Below are 19,245 nucleotides of genomic sequence, written 5' to 3' on the forward strand. Positions count from 1 at the left end.
CCCCTCCTGCCTCTCTCCCTTCCTCTCTCTCTGAATATCAATAAAAATTAAGCCCTAGCGGATGGCTCGGTTGGTTGGAACATCGTTCTGAGCGTGGAGGATACTGGTTCGACTCCCCAGTCAGCGCACATACAGAAGCAACTCAGGTGTTCCTGTCTCTCTCAAAAAAATAAAGATTTACTGGTTTTATTTTTTTTTTTTTTCATTTTTCTGAAGCTGGAAACAGGGAGAGACAGCCAGACAGACTCCCGCATGCGCCCGACCGGGATCCACCCGGCACGCCCACCAGGGGCGATGCTCTGCCCACCAGGGGGCGATGCTCTGCCCATCCTGGGCGTCGCCATGTTGCGACCAGAGCCACTCTAGCGCCTGGGGCAGAGGCCACAGAGCCATCCCCAGCGCCCGGGCCATCTTTGCTCCAACGGAGCCTCAGCTGCGGGAGGGGAAGAGAGAGACAAGAGAGGGAAAGCGCGGCGGAGGGGTGGAGAAGCAAATGGGCGCTTCTCGGAATCGAACCCGGGTCCTCCGCACGCTAGGCCGACGCTCTACCGCTGAGCCAACCGGCCAGGGCCAAGATTTACTGGTTTTAGAGAGGAGGAAGAGAAAAAGAAGGTGGGACAGGAAGCATCAACTTGTAGGCTTCTCATATGTGCTTTGACCAGGCAAGCCCGGGGTTTCAAACCGGTGACCTCAGCATTCCAGGTCAATGCTTTATTCAATGTGCCACCACAGGCCAGGCAGTCCTTACACACTTTTAATAACTGAGGTACATCATGGGTGAATAGGAATTTCCATAAAGGGACTTTGGGAACACAGTCCAGGCACTGCCCAAAGTCCATAACGTATTTCCCAACACCCAGGTGAAAATAAACATGGCGTCCTTTTGGTTCTACACTGCGAGCCTCAGGCTGAGGTCTTTCTTCCCATCAGTTAATAACATGACTTTCTCAGTACCAAGAACTGCTTAAACAAAACTCATTCTGCAAATTAACAGAAATAAATTTAAAATATCTTACTCTTTTCATTAAATCCCCATTCCCCCACCGCATCCACTTTGGCCACCATCAGCTTGTTCTATAAATCAATCAGTCTGTTTCTGTTTTGTTTATGCATTTATTTAGGGCTTTTTTTTTCAGATTCCACATGAAAGTACGATCATACAGTATTTTTTTTCTGTCTGATTTATTTTTCTTAATTCTAGGTCCATCCATATTGTTGTAATGGCAAGATTTTATTTTTAGGCCCTGGCTAGTTGGCTCAGTGGTAGAGTGTTGGCACAGCACGTGGAAGTCCCAGGTTTGATTCCCCATAAGGCTACACAGGAGAAGTGCCCATCTGCTTCTCCTCCCCCCTCTCCTCCCCCTCCCCTCTAACACACTCTCTCTCTCTCTCCCTTCCCCTCCTGTAGCCATGACTCAAATAGTTAGAGCAAAGTTGGCCCTGGGCACTGAGGATGGCTCCATGGCCTCGTCTCAGGTGCTAAAATGGCTCAGTTGCCAAGCAACAGAATAGTGGCCCAGATGGGCAGAGCATCACCTGGTAAGGGGCTTGCTAGGTGAATCCTGGTTGGGCTGCATTCAGGAGTCTGTCTCTGCCTTCCCGCCTCCCACTTAATAAAAAAAATTTTCATTTTTATGGCTGAGTAATATTTCAGTGTGTGTGTGTAAGTGTCCATCGATAGATGAATGGAAAGAAGATGTACAAATGGACACCTAGGTTTCTTCCATAGCTTAGCTATACTAATAATGCTGCAATAAACATATAGGTGCATATCTTTTCAAATTAGTGTTTTTGTTTTATTCAGATAATACTCAAAGGTGGAACTGCTACAAATGGCAGCTCTATTTTTAATTTTTTGAGAAATCTCCATATTGTTTTTCATAGTGGCTGCACCAAGCTGCATTCCCACCAGCAGTGTGCAAGAATTCCCTTTTCTCCACATCCTTGCCAGCACTTGTTGTTTATTGCTTTATTGATGATAACCATTCTGACAGGTGTGAGGTGGTATCTCATTGTGACTTTAATTTGCATTTCCCTGATGATTAGTGATGTTTAACATCTTTTCATATGTCTGTTGGCCATCTCTGTGTCCTTCTTGGAAGAAATGTCTATTCAGCTCCTCTGCTGACTTTTTTTTTTTTAGACACAGAAAAGTTCTCAGTTTATTAGTCCTCTCATGAGAAATCTGTGTAATCACCACAGACAGTCAGGAAGAATCTTTACTCCTTCTGTTGTCCAATCTCCAGCTCACTTTTTGCCAGCACCAACATTGGCCTTTGCAGTCCCGATTTTCTTCATTCTGTTCTTGTGTTCCTTTTCTGTTTTCTTGAGGTCTTCTTCTTCTCATACAGGCCATGTCTTGCAATTATGTTTGGGTTCATTTTCTTTGCATACATAGTCCAAAGAATCATAAATCATGCCAAAGCCAGTCGTCTTGCCACCACCAAAATGGGTTCTGAATCCAAACACAAAGATGACATCTGGTGTCGTCTTATATCAATACATTTTGGCTAGTTTTTCCTAGATTTCTGTCTTGGGTACTGTTGCTTTCCCAGGGTGAAGGACATCAACGACCATTTGTTTCCACTGATGCAGCCTGTTGGTAATAAACTTCCTGGTCCAGAGAGTTACTGTGTCATTCATGACGGCAGCCAATCTTCAAGCAGCCAGGAAGCAAAAGAGCTCCTCTGCTAATTTTTAATTGGATTGCTTTTTTGGTGTTAAATTGTATAAGCACTTTATATATTTTGGATATTAATCCTTTATCAGATGTTCATTTACAAATACCTTCTCCCACTCAGTAGCCTGCCTTTTCACTATGTTAATGGATCCCTTTGATGTGCAAAAGTATTTTAGTTTGATGTAGTCCCACTTGTTTTTTCTTTTGTTTCCATTGCTCAAGGAGCTATATCAAAAAAGACATTGCCAAGAGCAAGGTCAGTGTCTGCCTATGTTTTCTTCTAGGAGTTTTATAGTTTCAGGTCTAACATACAAGTCTTTAAACCACTTTGTTTTTTTTTTTGTTTGTTTGTTTGTTTGGTTTTTTTTTTTGTATTTTTCTGAAGCTAGAAACAGGGAGAGACAGTCAGTCTCCCGCATGTGCCCGACCGGGATCCACCCAGCACGCCCATCAGGGGGCGACGCTCTGCCCACCAGGGGGCGTCGCTCTGCTGCGACCAGAGCCACTCTAGCGCCTGGGGCAGAGGCCAAGGAGCCATCCCCAGCGCCCAGGCCATCTTTGCTCCAATGGAGCCTCGGCTGTGGGAGGGAAAGAGACAGAGAGGAAGGAGAGGGGGAGGGGTGGAGAAGCAGATGGGTGCTTCTCCTGTGTGCCCTGGCTGGGAATTGAACCCAGGACTTCTACACTCCAGGCCGACGCTGTACCAGAGCCAACCGGCCAGGGCCCACTTTGTTTATTTTTGTATATGGCATAAGAAAGTGGTTTAGTTTCATTGTTATTGTTTTGCATGTATCTGTCCAATTTTGCCAGCCCCACTTAATGAAGAGACTGTCTTTACCTTGCTGTATATTCTTGCCTCTTTTGTTATAGATTAACTGACCACATAAACAAGTATTAATTTCCAGGCTCTTTATTCTATTCATCTATAGATCTGTTTTTATGGTGGTGCCATGCTGTTTTAATACTATAGCCTTGTAAAATAGTTTGAGATCTAGGAGCATGATATCTCCCACTTTGTTCTTTCTCAAGATTTCTTTGGCTATTTGGGGTTTTCTGTGGTTCTATATAGGATTAAGTGTTCTAATAAAAATAATCTTTTATTTCTAAATCACAGAAATTTCTTCCATGGCCCTGGCTGGTTTGCTCAGTGGTTGAGTGTCAGCCTGGCATGTGGATGTCCTGGGTTCAATTCCTGTTCAGGGCACACAGGAGAAGCAACCATCTGCTTCTCCATCCCTCTCCTTTTTCTCTCTCTGTCTCTTCTCTTCCCACAGCCATGGCTCAGTTGGAGCAAGTTAGCCCCAGGTGCTGAGGATGGCTCCATGGCCTTGCCTCAGGTGCTAAAATAGCTCAGAGCATAGCCCCATAGGGGGCTTGCCTGGTGGATCCCAGTCAGGGAGCATGCGGGAGTCTGTCTCTCTGCCTCCCCACCTCTCACTTAAGACAAATTAAAAAAAACAAAAAAAGAACTTTCTTCTAGTCCTGGAAATTTCTTCATTCTAAACCTGAATTCAATAATTTGTTTTTATCTTATCCTAACATATATCTGGATACTTATCATAACTAAAATAGTAAACTAGAAGAAATCTGAATCTTGGTTAGCCCATGATATAGGTTAAATATTGAGAATACATTGGCTACTTAGTAAAATGGACTTCCCCAAAGAGACAGGCTGCTGAATCATGCTGAGTCATTCACAAAGAAAGCCTCTGAATTAATTAGAAGCAACTATGGGTTGGTATGTGTGTGCGTGCATGCATGCATAAGTTTTTAAAGAAAGTAACCACAGGAGGAAAGGCTGAATGTGATGATTGCTACTGATATAAGGAAGAGAAGGAAAGGAAGAAGTGACGAAGTGAAGACTGAATATCAAGACTTGGCAAAAGATTTTCACTTTAAATACATGAATCATACAAAACGAATTTAAGAGAGCTGATTATAAAATGGCTTGTAGCATGTAAACTGTGTCTGTGTTTTAGCTTTCCTCAGAGGAAGCTAGCTAATGGAACAGAAGGCCAAAGAAAAAGTGTAGGCAAGCGCATGAGCCAGAACCAACAACAGCACACCCTTACGTGTAAGGCGTTTTCCTCTGCTTTATCTGGATGTTGTTTATCTATTTATTTTTATAATAACTTACATATTTTATTGATTGATTTTAGAAAGAGAAAGAAACATTGATTTGTTGTTCCACTTATTTATGCATTCATTGGTTGATTTTTGTATGTTCCCTGACCACAGATTGAATCCAGAACCTTAGTGATAGGCACAACATTCTAACCAAATGAGTTACCTGGCCAGGGGTGGTTTATCCATTTACATCTAAGTGGATTTTTAAAGTTATTAGTCCAACAAAATTTCATTTCTTATACAGTCATCCTGGGCAGAGGGGATACACAGTTATATTTCACTTAGGGTCTTTTTTTTCCCCTTAAGTGAGAAGCAGGGAGACAGAGAGACAGACTCCCACATGCACCCCGACCAGGATTCACTGAGCAAGCCTGCTATGGGGCAATGCTCTGCCCATCTGGGGCTGTTGCTCTGCTACTCAGCAACCAAGCTATTTTAGCACCTGAGGTGAGACCATGAAGCCATCCTCAGCACCTAGGGCCAACTTGCTCCAATTGATCCATGGCTGTGGGAGGGGAAGAGAGAGACAGAGAGAGAGAAAGGAGAGAGAGAGGGGTGGAAAAGAAGATGGTTGCTTCTCCTGTGTGTCCTGACTGGGAATCGAACCCAAGATATCCACACTCCGGGCCAATGCTCTACCATTGAGCCAACCAGCCAGCGTCTCACTTAAGGTACTAATTATGGGAACTAAAACAGTCCATGAGTGAGTAAACACACATAGCCACACATAAATATAAACTGCTACATATTTCATGAAACCACCTGTAATTTTAAATTCTATTCTATAGTTATTTTTAAGATATTAGTCAAGATCCATAGATTCAAAAAACAGAAAAACTACCCTACTATTTCAAGTTCAGTGCTTTAAGGAATAAAAAAATGGTTAGTTCCTTAATTTATCAATAATATGAATTCAAAAGTTTCTATGTTAATACACTTGGAATATTAAATAGTAATACTGAAAAGCAGAAAGAAAAGAACTCCAAATTTAATGGACACATTGATTACAACTTTGTAGAAAAGAGAAAAAAAAAGACCATAGTCTTATTAAAGGTGAAGAGATTTTTTTAAATAGGACTTCCCATATTGTAGAAGCATTTAATTATTGTTTGAATTTAAGATAACATAAAGTTTATTTTTAAAAATATGTCTACATGTCATAACATCAGAAACTAGTCAGAACAAGAAAGAACACTGAAGATAATCTCACACATTTAGTTTACAGTTGAGGAACCTGAGGCTCAAAACGGTAGAGAAGAGCTTACAACTGGCGGTTCCAGAATGCTATTCACTTGTATACTTTTTCTTTTAAACTGATTTCAGCTAGAGAGGGAGGGAGAGAGAGATAGAGCAAGAGAGAAGGGCAGGAACATCTGTTCCTGTATGTGCCTGACCATAGATGGAACCAGCAACCTCTGTGCTTCAGGATGATGCAACTGAGCTCTCCAGCTAGGGCTTCTTTCTTGACCAGGTGAGCAGACATAGGTGATCTTTAACAATACTCTCTACTTGTACATATACTGAACCGTCTTTCAACTTTTGTCTCAGAAGGATGTATCAACTTATCATGCAACATGGGGATTCAGGTAATCATAAGATGCACTCTATGCCCTCAAGTCATTTGCAGTCCAGACAAAAAGGCAAAGCTAAAGAATGGGAAGGGTAAGGAGCCTTATAATTACGTAATTTAACCTTCCTAACAGCCCTATGGAATAGATGTTATTCTCATTCTTGAGAGGAAGAAACATAGGCATGGCTGGGGTGCAGAAGATGGTTCGCAACATTATGGGAGCAGCTAGCAGCTTGAAAAATTCACTGAGCAGAATTAGAAATCACAGAATATGGAGCTGGAAGATATCTTAGAAATAAACTAGTTCAAATTCTACAAGATATAGATAAAAAATGAATTTTAAAGAGGTAAAAGTAATATTAAAATGAATTTCACTCATCCACTGATGGACACTGGGGCAGTTTCCAGCTCTTGGCTAAATGAGTAATATTGCAATGAACATGGCAGGACATATCTTCCTCCAAATTAGTATTTCAGGATTTTTAGGATATATTTCTAGAAATGGATGGGTCAAAAGGCAGATCTATTTTTAATTTTTTGAGGAAACATCATACTGTCTTCCACAGTCACTACACCAGTCTGCATTCCCACCAGCATTACTGAGGGTTCCCTTTTCTCTACATGCTTGCCAGGACTTGTTTGTTGAATTGTTGATAGCCATTATGACTGGTGTGAGGTGATATCTCATTGTGCTTTTAATTTACATTTCTCTGATGATTAGTGACATTGAACATTTTTTCATTTGCCTATTGGCCATCTGTATGTTCAGGTCCTTTGCTCCCCCCCCTTTTTAAGATCATTTTAGAGAAGAGAGAGAGAAGGGGAGGAGGATCAGGAAGCATCAACTCCCAGATATGCTATGACCAGGGAAACCATGGTTTTGAACCGGCAACCTCAGAGTTCCAGGTCGACACTTAATCCACTGCGCCAGCCACCACAGGTGAGGCTCTTTGCCCATTTTTTTTTTTTTTTCATTTTTCTGAAGCTAGAAACAGGGAGAGACAGACAGACTCCCGCATGCGCCCGACCGGGATCCACCCGGCATGCCCACCAGGGGGCGATGCTCTGCCCTTCCTGGGCGTCGCCATGTTGCGACCAGAGCCACTCTAGCGCCTGGGGCAGAGGCCACAGAGCCATCCCCAGCGCCCGGGCCATCTTTGCTCCAATGGAGCCTTAGCTGTGGGAGGGGAAGAGAGAGACAGAGAGGAAAGTGCGGCGGAAGGGTGGAGAAGCAAATGGGTGCTTCTCCTATGTGCCCTGGCCGGGAATCGAACCCGGGTCCTCCACACGCTAGGCCGACGCTCTACCGCTGAGCCAACCGGCCAGGGCCCATTTTTTAATTTGACCATCTTCCTGGAGTTGAGTTTTACAAGTTCTTTATAAATTTTGGTTATTAACCCCTTATCAGATGTATCAGTGAATTTGTTCTCCCATACAGTGGTTTTCCTTTTTATTTTGTTAATGATATCTTCTGCTGTGCAAAAGCTTTTCAGTTTGATGTAGTCCCATTTGTTTATTTTTTCTCTTATTTCATTTGCCCAAGGATATATATGAGCAGAACTATTGCTATGAGAGATGTCTGAGATTCTACTGCCTATGTTTTCTTCTAGGATTTTTATGGTTTTGCGACTTACATTTTTTATCCATTTTGAATTTATTTTTGTGAATGGTGTAGATTGGTAGTCTAGTTTCCTTTTTAGGCATGTACCTGTCCAATTTTCCCAACACCATTTATTAAAGAGACTGTCTAAAAAAAAAGAGAGACTGTCTTTACTCCATTGTATGCTCTTGCCTCCTTTGTCAAACATTACTGACCATAAAAGTGTGGGTTTATTTCTGGGTTCTCTATTCTGTTCTATTGATCTCTGTGCCTGTTCTTATGCCAGCACCAGGCTGTTTTGATTACAATGGCCTTTTAGTATAGATTGATATAACATAACATAATACCTCCAATTTTGTTCTTCAATTTCAAGATTGCTGAGGCTATTCAGGGTCTTTTTTGGTTTTATGTAAGTTTTTGGAACGTTTGTTCTAGATCTGTGAAGTATACCATTGGTATTTTAACAAGAATTGTGTTGAATCTATAGATTACTTTGGGTAGCATTTTTTGTTGTTGTTGCAAAGACAGAGAGAGAAACAGACAGAGAGGGACAGACAGAGAGAAAGATGAGAAGCATCAATTCTTCATTGTGGCACCTTCGTTGTTCATTGCTCTCTCATATGTGCCTTGATTGGGGGGCTACAGCAGAGGAAGTGGCCCCTTGCTCAAGCCAGCAACCTTGGGCTCAAGCCAGCAACCCTGCGCTCAAGCTGGCAACCTTAGGGTTTCAAACCTGGGTCATCTGCACCCCAGTCTAATGCTCTATCCACTGCACCACAGCCTGGTCAGGTTGGGTAGCATTTTAATTATCTGAATTCTTCCTATCCAGTATATGCTTCCACTTGTTTGTATCTTCCTCGATTTCTTTTTTCAATGTCTTATAATTTTCCAAGTACAAGTCTTTTACCTCATTGGTTAAATTTATTCCTAGGTACTTTCTTTTTTGTTGTTGTTGCAAGTCACCAGACTTTCTATAACTACTTGCTCCTATGAGATTAGGTCTCTCTTTAGGGCTTTGTTAGAAACAAACACTAAAGTGAACATCAGACACATTCACTTAATTTCTCTCGTGAGGAAACAGCTCATGATTTTCTTACAAACAAACTTCCCTAATAATGATCAGACACAATTCCTTGTGTCTTAGAGCATTAAAAGGCCTTTAATACACACATAAAGACACAGAGAAAAGAGTCACACAATTCATCACATGAAACTGACTCATCCTTATTTTCTAATTAAACAAAGCATACTATCAAAAGAATATTAATTACACTGATCTATGAAATAGCCAGGCTCTTTCCATCATTTCTTCCAAGTGCTCACCTGGCTTTACATCATTCCATTCTTAGCTTGCAGCTTTGAATCCTGGTTCTACCACTTACCAGGTATATGACCTTGGGCAAGTTATTCTGGGCCCCAGTTTCCTCATTTGTCAACTAGGGATGATCAACTTCATTGTGAGGGCTAATACATGGAAAGCTTAGAAACAATGACTGAAGCAGACTAAGCATCACTGAATACCACCTGAATAGGTAATAATTACAATATGGTAATAACTTATTATCATTGGGAGGCCAGAGATTAAAAAGAAATCACAGTTATAAGAAGACCCTAGTTCTTCTAGTTAAGCAGAGCTGATAAAGGATTAATAGCATTGTTAATAGCCGAAAAGGAGATTAGACAATTACCCATGGATTCTAATTATATCTTAATCTCCAAATCCCAAATGCTGCAGAGAGTAAAAAGTTGGCTGAAATTCCTATTTGCAGGTCAGTAGGCACAAATTTGACACTGCTGAAAACATTTTTCAACCACACACTGCAAAGGTGGCTCACCAAAATTCTTTACATTGGTATTGAATCGGAACTGGTATGTCCATAACCCACTGGCCAGGATGCATCCAGACCACTGGGCCCCCATAACTGGTACCAGCTGCCTCCTTGGCCCATTTATTGTTCACACTTTTGCTACTATCTAAAAGCAAGGGCTCCTGACCGGGTGGTGGCACAGTGGATAGAGCGTCGAACTGGGATGCGGAGGACCCAGTTTCGAGACTCCGAGGTCACCAGCTTGAGCCCAAGGTCGCTGGCTCGAGCAAGGGGTCACTCAGTCTGCTGTGCCCCCCCCAGTCAAGGCACATATGGGAAGGCAGTCAACAAACAACTAAGGTACCGCAGGGAAGAGTTGATGCTTCTCATCTCTCTCGCTTCCTATCTGTCCCTCTCTCTGACTCTCTCTATCACAAAATAAATAAATAAAAATTTAAAAAATAAAAAATAAAAGCAAGGACAGGAACCAGGCAAGGCAAAAGGATAGCATCAAACACAAAGTCCATGTTTATTATGTGTAACATAACAGTATTCAGAAGTTTAAGCAATTAAAAAATATAAAATATAATGTCAGATAATATATCCAACTTTTACCTAATATGTGTATTATAAATATTTTATTGCTATACAATTAAGAAATTAAAACTAGCAAATAGGACAAGCAGAAATGAGGGAGAAAGTCCTATTTTCTAGGATATTTAAGATATTCCTGTCATAGTTTCAATTATTAATATTTTCATCTTCTATCTATGACAACTTCAATTAAGTTGGATTGCTGTGATGGATGTTATAAATTAAGCATTTTTGACACTGTATTAGCTCTTTCAGACCCAAAGGTTATTTCTAGTTATTGGGTATTTGACACCTTCATTAATGTCATTAATTTGAAAAATGTCAATTTCCTACTTTAGAATGGAGTATATACTGCATAAAAATTGTGTCTATGGATTATACACACATGCACACGCATATGAAGGGTAAGCATAAGATTGATGGCAAATCCACAAAGCTCACTTCCTATAACCCATACTCCAAACGATATACTTTAAAGGTAGCTACTAAAGAGCAGTTAATAAAGCACTTACTAAAAAGTAGTAAACGGTGCATTAAATTGTAAGGAAAAATGTCACGTTTAAGACATAAACACTAGGTTGTTTCTATGCCAATGATATTTTTCTTTTTCATGGAAAACAGGTGAGAAACTGGGCACTCAGTAAGTTACCTTGCTTTTCACTGCTGAGTACGTGTGTTGCAAAGCAAGAGAGAGGATCAACAGATCAAGAAAGACTAGTGAAAGAAAAACAGAATACACAATAAAACCAACCCTCTTCCCCCACCCAAAAGAAGATATGAGATAGTCAGTGGCAAATACACTTCTTAAATACATAGAAACTATCTTCCATGATAGCTATAAAAGAATAATGGGAAAATATACCATGTCCCTTCTACTCTTTAATAAATGTTTGTCCTAAGATACGGTATAATAAAATTCATAATATACAATAAACTAAGTTCACAGGCAAATACATTTTAAGATGAAGCTATAAAACATCTCTAATGGGGAGTAAATTACGGAAAATAAAAGCAGCCCCTTGCTGGTCAAACATTTCGGTTTGATTATAATGACATTATTTATCAACTGTCCACCATTTTGTTTTTTAATACAAAATGGAAGGTTCAGTCACAGTCAACTATGAACCGTGTGGAATGTTGATAGCAGGCCAGGGGAGTGGAGCGTTTCCTAACCTACACCTGCTTTTGCCTCAACAATTTTGTGACCTGAGTCAAGTAACTTCAGTTTGTGGCATTGGTTTCCAACTCTATTAAAGGTATCTATACCAGCAGCTCGATCTCTAAAACTTCTCCAAGCTAAAATTTTATTACTCAAAACTCAATGCATTAAACAATTTGATAGATAACAGAGATTAATGCCTAAAGCAATAAAATAGCAGATGCAAATATTACTGGGTCAGCCCTTTGTCAATAAAATTGATGGCTCTATAAACATAATATCTGTGTCAAGTAAGGTATCATAAAGTTTATCTTAAGCTCACATACCCCGACTACCTATTCGGGAACAACCTAAACAGGCCTTTCCCGGACAAAAGAGGGCCACGTCTAGATGCAGACAGCAGTCTAGAGTTACGTCCGACATGTAAGTGATCCTTCACCAGATCGCCTGGCCTCACTATCTGAAGCTGCAGGATATATATAGTGGCCATGTGACTGAGAGGGACAGATGATAAGCTCTACTCCTAGGAATCGAAGAATGAGCAAGTGACAGAATGAAGTCAGGACCAGTTTCTACAGCCCCACTTATATTTCAAGTGCTACCAAAAGCACATTTCAATGGCAACTGTCAAAATTGTTTTTAAACTTCTGCTTATACTAATTCATTGTCCCTCAAAATTAATTAATTAGTCATGTTACTGACACTAAATACCTCAAAATACCCCAATATGTATTGACACTTGTTTTAAATACTGAGGTCATTATGTTGAAAACTGAGTCCTCATTCAAAGTCAGTCTTGAAAAAGAGAAATCCAGGGAAGGGGGGAAATGAAAGCAACTCTGAAGGACAAATAGACCAAATCTCCAGAACTTTCATGAAGAGGAAAATAAAGAGTTCGTGCACATTCAAAGGAACACTTCAGAGCAGGAACGGGAGCTCCCCACCACCGCTTTCGAGCCCAGAAACTTAATCATTCATCTCAACTGCTCCTCAACTTTCCTTTTTCTATGATACAGGCAAAGGGAAAAAAAGAAATGTAACCCAACACTAGCTGTAATTATCTAAAAAAATAGCACAGATTGTTATAAGGATATTTTATTTTTCAGGTTTCTCCACCTGCCTCCATCTTAAAATATGTAGTTCAGCAATATTAGCAATAATACTAAGTGAAAACCAGAGGCAGATTTAACAGCGGGGGCACCAGGTGCACGCCCCGGGCCCCGATTTCTGAAGGGCGCCGCAAAACTCCAACTTTACACTTTTTTCTAATGACACTAAGTTTGGCTTCATATGTGCAATTTTAACATTAACAGTACATAATATTTTTATCTATTTAAAAATAAGGCTAACACAGATTTTTTTATTTTCCCTCTCTTTTTCTTAATCCATTCTCTTTCACGTGTAGGGGAACTGCAGCTCAAAGACTTGATGGGTTTTCTGAGATCACACAGCTGGAGCGTGGCAGAGCCTCGTTTGAGCCAGGCCTGCTTGGCCCGAGCTCACGCTGGCCTGAACAGCGTCCAGTCCCCAGGGTAGCCACAGGGTGGGGCCTGGAGTTGGTTTGCTGCACACAATAGCCGCGGGCTGTGGGCAGAGGCATCAGGAACACTGTTAAAAAACAAAGGCTGAAGGGACTAGGAGGTGGGTCATATCTTTGGGATGGGGCCAGCCCTTGTCAGAACCCTGTCACTTAGTAATTAGCTACTATTTACTGCATGAAGCTGGCTATTACTGTTTCCCGTTTTTTCAGATGAAGAAACTGACACTGAGAAAAGTTCAGTAACTTGCCCAGGATTAAAAAGTGACTGAGACTGGGTTTGAACTCAAGCTTAACAGAGTCCAAAGCCTGGGTTTTCATTATACACCTTTCAGAGCCTGCCTGTGTGTGGAGTTGTGATAAACAGTGTGGGTAAGAGAGGGTGAGGATTTGATTGTGAATGGAGGGACCAGTATTTCCTTCTGCACCCGGGGCCTCAACCAAATTGAATCCACCTCTGGTGAAAACACAACCAGTAAAAAGCTGACAGAAGTAATGTTTAAACGCTTATGATTTCAGTGTTGCTTAAGGCAAAACGTACAAGATGCCAGTTAGTTTTGATCTGAGCGCGCAGCTGGCCAGAATATTTACGTTTCCTTCACACTACCCAAAGCGCTCAGTGTGGGCGGCCACGGCTCTGCTCTCACACACACGAACAGGGAGCACAGTTGCAGTGAGAAAAGCTAGTGTAACCGGAACAAAAGCAGCTTAGTAGAAAATATATATATGCTCCCAAGTTCTCCTCAGTAAGAAAGAAAAAATAATAAGATAATTATAAGTTCTCAAAAAACCCAAGGAAACAAGCACACCCCTTGCTAGTGAGTCTATATGCGCACGTCCTCCGCAGGAGGGGAAGCGAGCTCTGCTTCAGAGGACTTGCCGCCCAGAGACAGAAAGTGGTTCGCAACTGCCGGTCACGCGGCCACCGACTCAAACTCGGCTCCGGGCAGTGGACCTCTGATTAGGAGTCTGCCACTGAGAATCTTAAATAAGTAGATTTGAACCATTTCTAACCTAGATTTCCTCACTTTGTCTTAGGTGCATCTTTAGCTGAGAAGATGCTGTAGCTTTTACTTGTGTTTAGTTGCTGTTACAACTTTTACAGTTATTATGAGTGGGTTTTATTTTTATTTTTTTCCATTTTCTCCCTCGCCATCCCCTTTCTAATCTGACCTCCTAGGGGTCACCCCCAAACACCTCCCCCTGATATCTGTGACTCCTGACATATAACTCGAGGCAAGGCGGTATTCCCTCAGCAAAGCCAACCCAGTGTGCCGTCTTCAGGAGGGCTTACCTTGGTCAAACAGCAATTCTCCTGCAAGTAACTGTTTATATTGCTGCTGTCATACAGCGATGCCCCGTCACAGACAAGAGAAAGAACTTCTTAGTACCAGATTCTAACTCGTGTCCACAAACACTGCAGACAACTACACATGCAGATAACTGATCTGGAGTGGCAGTCCCTTATGTGACAAAAGATACACTGTAGGAAGTAATGTATCGACAGTGTTAAACTGATTAACAGTTCAATTTTCATCTCTACATACGGTCGCGTCACATTTCTGTGGGATACTCAAAAAGCCACTTGGGAAGTACTATAACATAAAAGTTCAAAACATGTACTCTGAAGCCAGACTTCTGGGTATAAATACCAGTTTCACCATCTCTTAGTTGTTAGACCTTAATCAAGTTACTCCTTTCTGTTTCCTCACCTGTAAAACAGGAATAATCATAATTCTTACATGATAGGGTTGTCATGAGAATTGAATGAGCTGTATTTGTAAAGCACTTAAACAGGGATCCACAAGTGTCTATTAAATAAAGTGCTGCACAGGTGTTCTGCAATCATGCAAACAGCTCATTGCTTTTACGCTCTTTGTACCAATGGCAAAGCTTAAACAGGTGAGGACACACACAAGAGAAAGTGACTCATCACTGAAGTGGGCATGCAACTTCAAAAGCATGACCAAACATAGGATTACATATATTTATACATACCAAAACACTGGACTCTACACATACTTACTTTCCAACCTTGGTTCTGAACTATTTCTAAATGTGCTTTCACATTCCTGTGTGGTCACTGACAGCCCCAGACCAAATGTGGCACCCGCCTGACCTTGGGAAACATACTCCACCTCTCTGTCCCCAGATCATTTGAAAACTAAAGAAATAGACTGCATGTTTGACCTCTAAGACCCAACTGTGACAGACCCAGGGAGGTGGAAGCCTGATCCTTAAGAAAATATAAAATAAAAAGAGGAAAAGTTGAGTAGGGCAAAGGAACCCTGCCCTCCTTTCCCTTCTCTGCAGAGCAAAATGAAAAATAGAAAATAAAACCGTGAGGCTTTCTCTCATAATTCCATTTGAACAAAAAAGCAGGGAGGAGACCAGGACCCACACTTGAGGACCCCTGGGAGGAGGTGATCTCAGAGCTCAGGCAACCGACTTTGCATACAAAGGGGGAGCCCAGCACCGCTCCTGAGAGACCTCTCAGAGAGATTCTTATGTGCACAAAGCCTAAAAAGCGGGGCTGCCCAGAAACAAGGTCACATATGATACGATTGCATTTATATGCAGTGTCCAGAATAGGCAAATCCATAGAGACAGTAAATAAAACGGTTGTTTCTGGGGATGGATGTGTTGTAGAAAAGGGGAGTGATTGCTAACGGGTGTAGGGTTTCCTTTGAGGTGATGAACATGTTTTTTAATTAGTGATGCTTTCAAAACTCTATGAATATACTAACCATTGAATTGTACACTTTAAAAAGGTGTGTGGATTATATTTTAGCAAAAGGAGGGGGCAGGTCTATATTAATAATGGAGATTCCTATTTTTATCCAGTAGTCTGCCTTCTCTTATCAGGAATAGAGGAAAATAAGGAGATTGAAGGAGTTCTGTCAACAGCTCTTGATAACAAGAAGGCTGGAATTAGATTTCATACTGCCTATACATAAAATGTCTGGTGGCCAAAAAGTCTGGAAACGTCGAAGTGCAGATTAAAGGCTCTGTTCTCAAAGAGCTCCCAGGGAAATTCTGTAGAAAATGGAGGAAACAGTGAGGAGGCGCGGCCGTGACAAGCACTGGTTGCCCACGTGAGCACCGGCCAGGCCTTCACCTGAGTACTCCGACATGCCGAGACCTGACCTGGAACCAGGTGCACCTGAGCCCTGCCCACAGGTTTCCCAGGGCAGTGAGTCATAAGAAAAGCAAGGAAGTCAAATGAGCTTTTCCAAGTTTTACTTCTGCACCCTACAGCCCCGAGCCCAATGCTGCCCATAACGCACAATCTGTGGGGCCCTCTCTATGATGACCCGAAGAGAAGAAACAAAAGGAAAAGCTGAAAGGTGAGAAAAGAAGGGAGAGATCATAGCTTGACAGGATCAATTCCTTCTAGAGGTCACAGCAGTCAGAAAGATCTGTACCTCATATCATCTCACGCCCTATTTATTTAAAACCCATCCAAGGCAACCAGAAAACACACAAACTTCCACCTGGGATAAAACACTCTGTGTACCAGCCACAGGCTGTGCTGGTGGCACCTCCACTGCTCTGGTCCTCCCTCACCACTCCTTCCTCACAGAACTTCCTAAGCGCCCACTACCTGCACCCCCGCCCCCATGCCGCCCTGGGGCCTGCCTCTGCCTGTGCTCTCGGCCAGCCCCTCCCCCTTCCTCAGGCCATCTCAAATAGGATCTCAGGCAAATCCTAGAGTCCTTCCCATTATTCCCACCACAGCTCCCTGTTGATTGGGGGGGGGGGGGCGGCTTACCGTGCTATGTCACTACTTTACTTTTAAATTAACATTAGTATTTTATTTTATTTATTTTTTTGTGGGAGAGAGAGGGACAGATAGGGACAGATAGACAGGAAGGGAGAGAGATGAGAAGAAACAATTCTTCGATGCGGCACCTTACTTGTTCGTTTGCTTTCTCATATGTGCCTTGATTGGGGGGGGGAGTGCTACAGCAGAGGAAGTGACCCCTTGCTCAGGCCAGTGACCTTGGGCTTCAAGCCAGTGACCTTGGGCTTCAAGCCAGTGACCTTTGGGCTCAAGCCAGCAATCACAGGGTCACGTCTATAATCCTGCGCTCAGGCCAGCAACCTTGGGGTTTAGAACCTGGGTCCTCTGCATCCCAGTCCAGTGCTTTATCCACTGCGCCACCACCTGGTCAGGCAAACCTGTACTATTTTTAAACAAATCAGGCTAGAGAGCACAGGGAAAAATACAAGAGGCAAGGAGAATATTTAAAGTGAAGGTAATCATAGAGCACACTTGAATTAACACTGATTTAGGTGCTATTAATACCACCACTTTCAAGGGCTTTCTTTCTGACAATTATACAGTCACATTGGTTAAGCAATGAACAGACTTGATCAGACGAAGGTAACACACGTCGCCTGATGTTTACTAACTGGGGGGCTGTATGTCTTATACTTGCACACAGTCCCACGTTTCCTTGAGCCTCCCTCACAAAGCGGCGGCCAGGCAGACTTCTGGGCTATTCCCAGGGTCAGCAGGCCATTTCCCAGCCTTTCCTTTATCTTCAAATGTAATAAGAACAGGTTACTGTTACCACTCTTCACCAGGGTTCTCAACACTGACTGCACATTAGAAACCTTTAAAAATTGTAAAAGACTGAGGCCACACCTCAGACCAATTATATCAGACTCTCTGAGGGTGAACCCAGGCATCAGTATTTTTTAAGGCTCCTTAGACAATTCCAAAGCGCACTCAAGGCTGAGAACCACTGTTTTAGGGAAAAGTCCAAACAGCAGAGACCAACCTAGTCATCGAATTGTATATTTAGCCCTGGCCAGACAGCTCCATGAGAGCGTCGTGCCAAAGCGCCAAGGTTGCAGGTTTGATCCCCGGTCAGGACACATACAGAAGCAGATTGATGTTTCTGTCTCTGTCTCCCTCGCTCCCTACCTCTCTCTCTAAAACCAATATAATGAACATTAAAAGAAAAAAAAAAGAATCGTATATTTATTTTGAAGGTAAAAGAGTTGGGTCTTCCAAAAGAAAGCATCCTATGAATAAATACTAATCCAGAAATACTCATTATTTCCTAAATTTTTGCTTAAATCATTAAATTCCCTTTATTAGTTTAGTACTTTTCCAACTGCTATTTAGATGTATTACAATTGTCATTTTGTCTCAGAATATTCAAGTAGAAAATAAATTGTAAATACTTGGTGAATAGACTTATTTATTTATTTATTTATTTATTTATTTATTTATTTATTTTTTTTGTATTTTTCTGAAGCTGGAAATGGGGAGAGACAGTCAGACTCCCGCATGCACCGGACCGGGATCCACCCGGCACGCCCACCAGGGGCGAAGCTCTGCCCACCAGGGGGCGATGCTCTGCCCCTCCGGGGCGTTGCTCTGCCACGACCAGAGCCACTCTAGCACCTGAGGCAGAGGCCAAGGAGCCATCCCCAGCGCCCGGGCCATCTTTGCTCCAATGGAGCCTTGGCTGCGGGAGGGGAAGAGAGAGACAGAGAGGAAGGGGGGGTTGGAAAAGCAAATGGGCACTTCTCCTATGTGCCCTGGCCGGGAATCGAACCCCAGTCCCCCGCACGCCAGGCCGACGCTCTACCGCTGAGCCAACCGACCAGGGCTAATTTTTTTTTTTTTATTCAGTGAGAGGAGGGGAGGCAGAGAGACAGACTCGGGCATGTGCCCCAACCAGATCCACCTGGCAAGCCCACTAGGGGGTGATGCTCTGCCCTTCTGGGGCTTTGCTCCATTGCTCAGCAACCCTGCTCTTCTTAGCACCTGAGGCAAAGGCCATGGAGCCATCCTCAGCTCCCGCAGCCAACTCACTCCAACTTAGCCATGGCTACGGGAGGGGAAGAGAGAGAGAGAGAGAGAAAAGAGGGGGAGAGAGAAGGGTAGAGAAGCAGATGGGTGCTTCTCCTGTGTGCCCTGACTGGGAATCGAACCCAGGATTATCCACATGCCAAGTGATGCTCTACCACTGAGCCTACCACCAGGGCCAACTAATTCTAAAATACATAAAACCCACTTGAACTACTCAGACATATGGCTGCCTCTACCATTTTACAGAAATCTTAGCAACAGAAACATTTACCTTCTTATAAGTAAAAAGAGCAAATAATATTCATTTGGTTATGTAAATAATGAATTGAAAGAATGACTA

At 42.5% G+C, this 19,245-nt stretch overlaps 2 protein-coding genes and 1 pseudogene across 2 annotated transcripts in view; all 3 read right to left on the reverse strand.

The window, feature by feature from the left end:
- Nucleotides 1-19,245, reverse strand: part of LOC136334176 (uncharacterized) — a 399,355-nt gene that overhangs the window by 49,429 nt on the left and 330,681 nt on the right. The window lies entirely within an intron of this gene.
- The window catches only part of REEP5 (receptor accessory protein 5), a 44,296-nt gene that overhangs the window by 19,881 nt on the left and 5,170 nt on the right, over nt 1-19,245 (reverse strand). The window lies entirely within an intron of this gene.
- Nucleotides 2,217-2,643, reverse strand: LOC136336313 (small ribosomal subunit protein eS24 pseudogene; annotated as a pseudogene).

The sequence above is a fragment of the Saccopteryx bilineata genome, chromosome 4 (assembly GCF_036850765.1).
Source record: "Saccopteryx bilineata isolate mSacBil1 chromosome 4, mSacBil1_pri_phased_curated, whole genome shotgun sequence".
NCBI lineage: Eukaryota > Metazoa > Chordata > Mammalia > Chiroptera > Emballonuridae > Saccopteryx > Saccopteryx bilineata.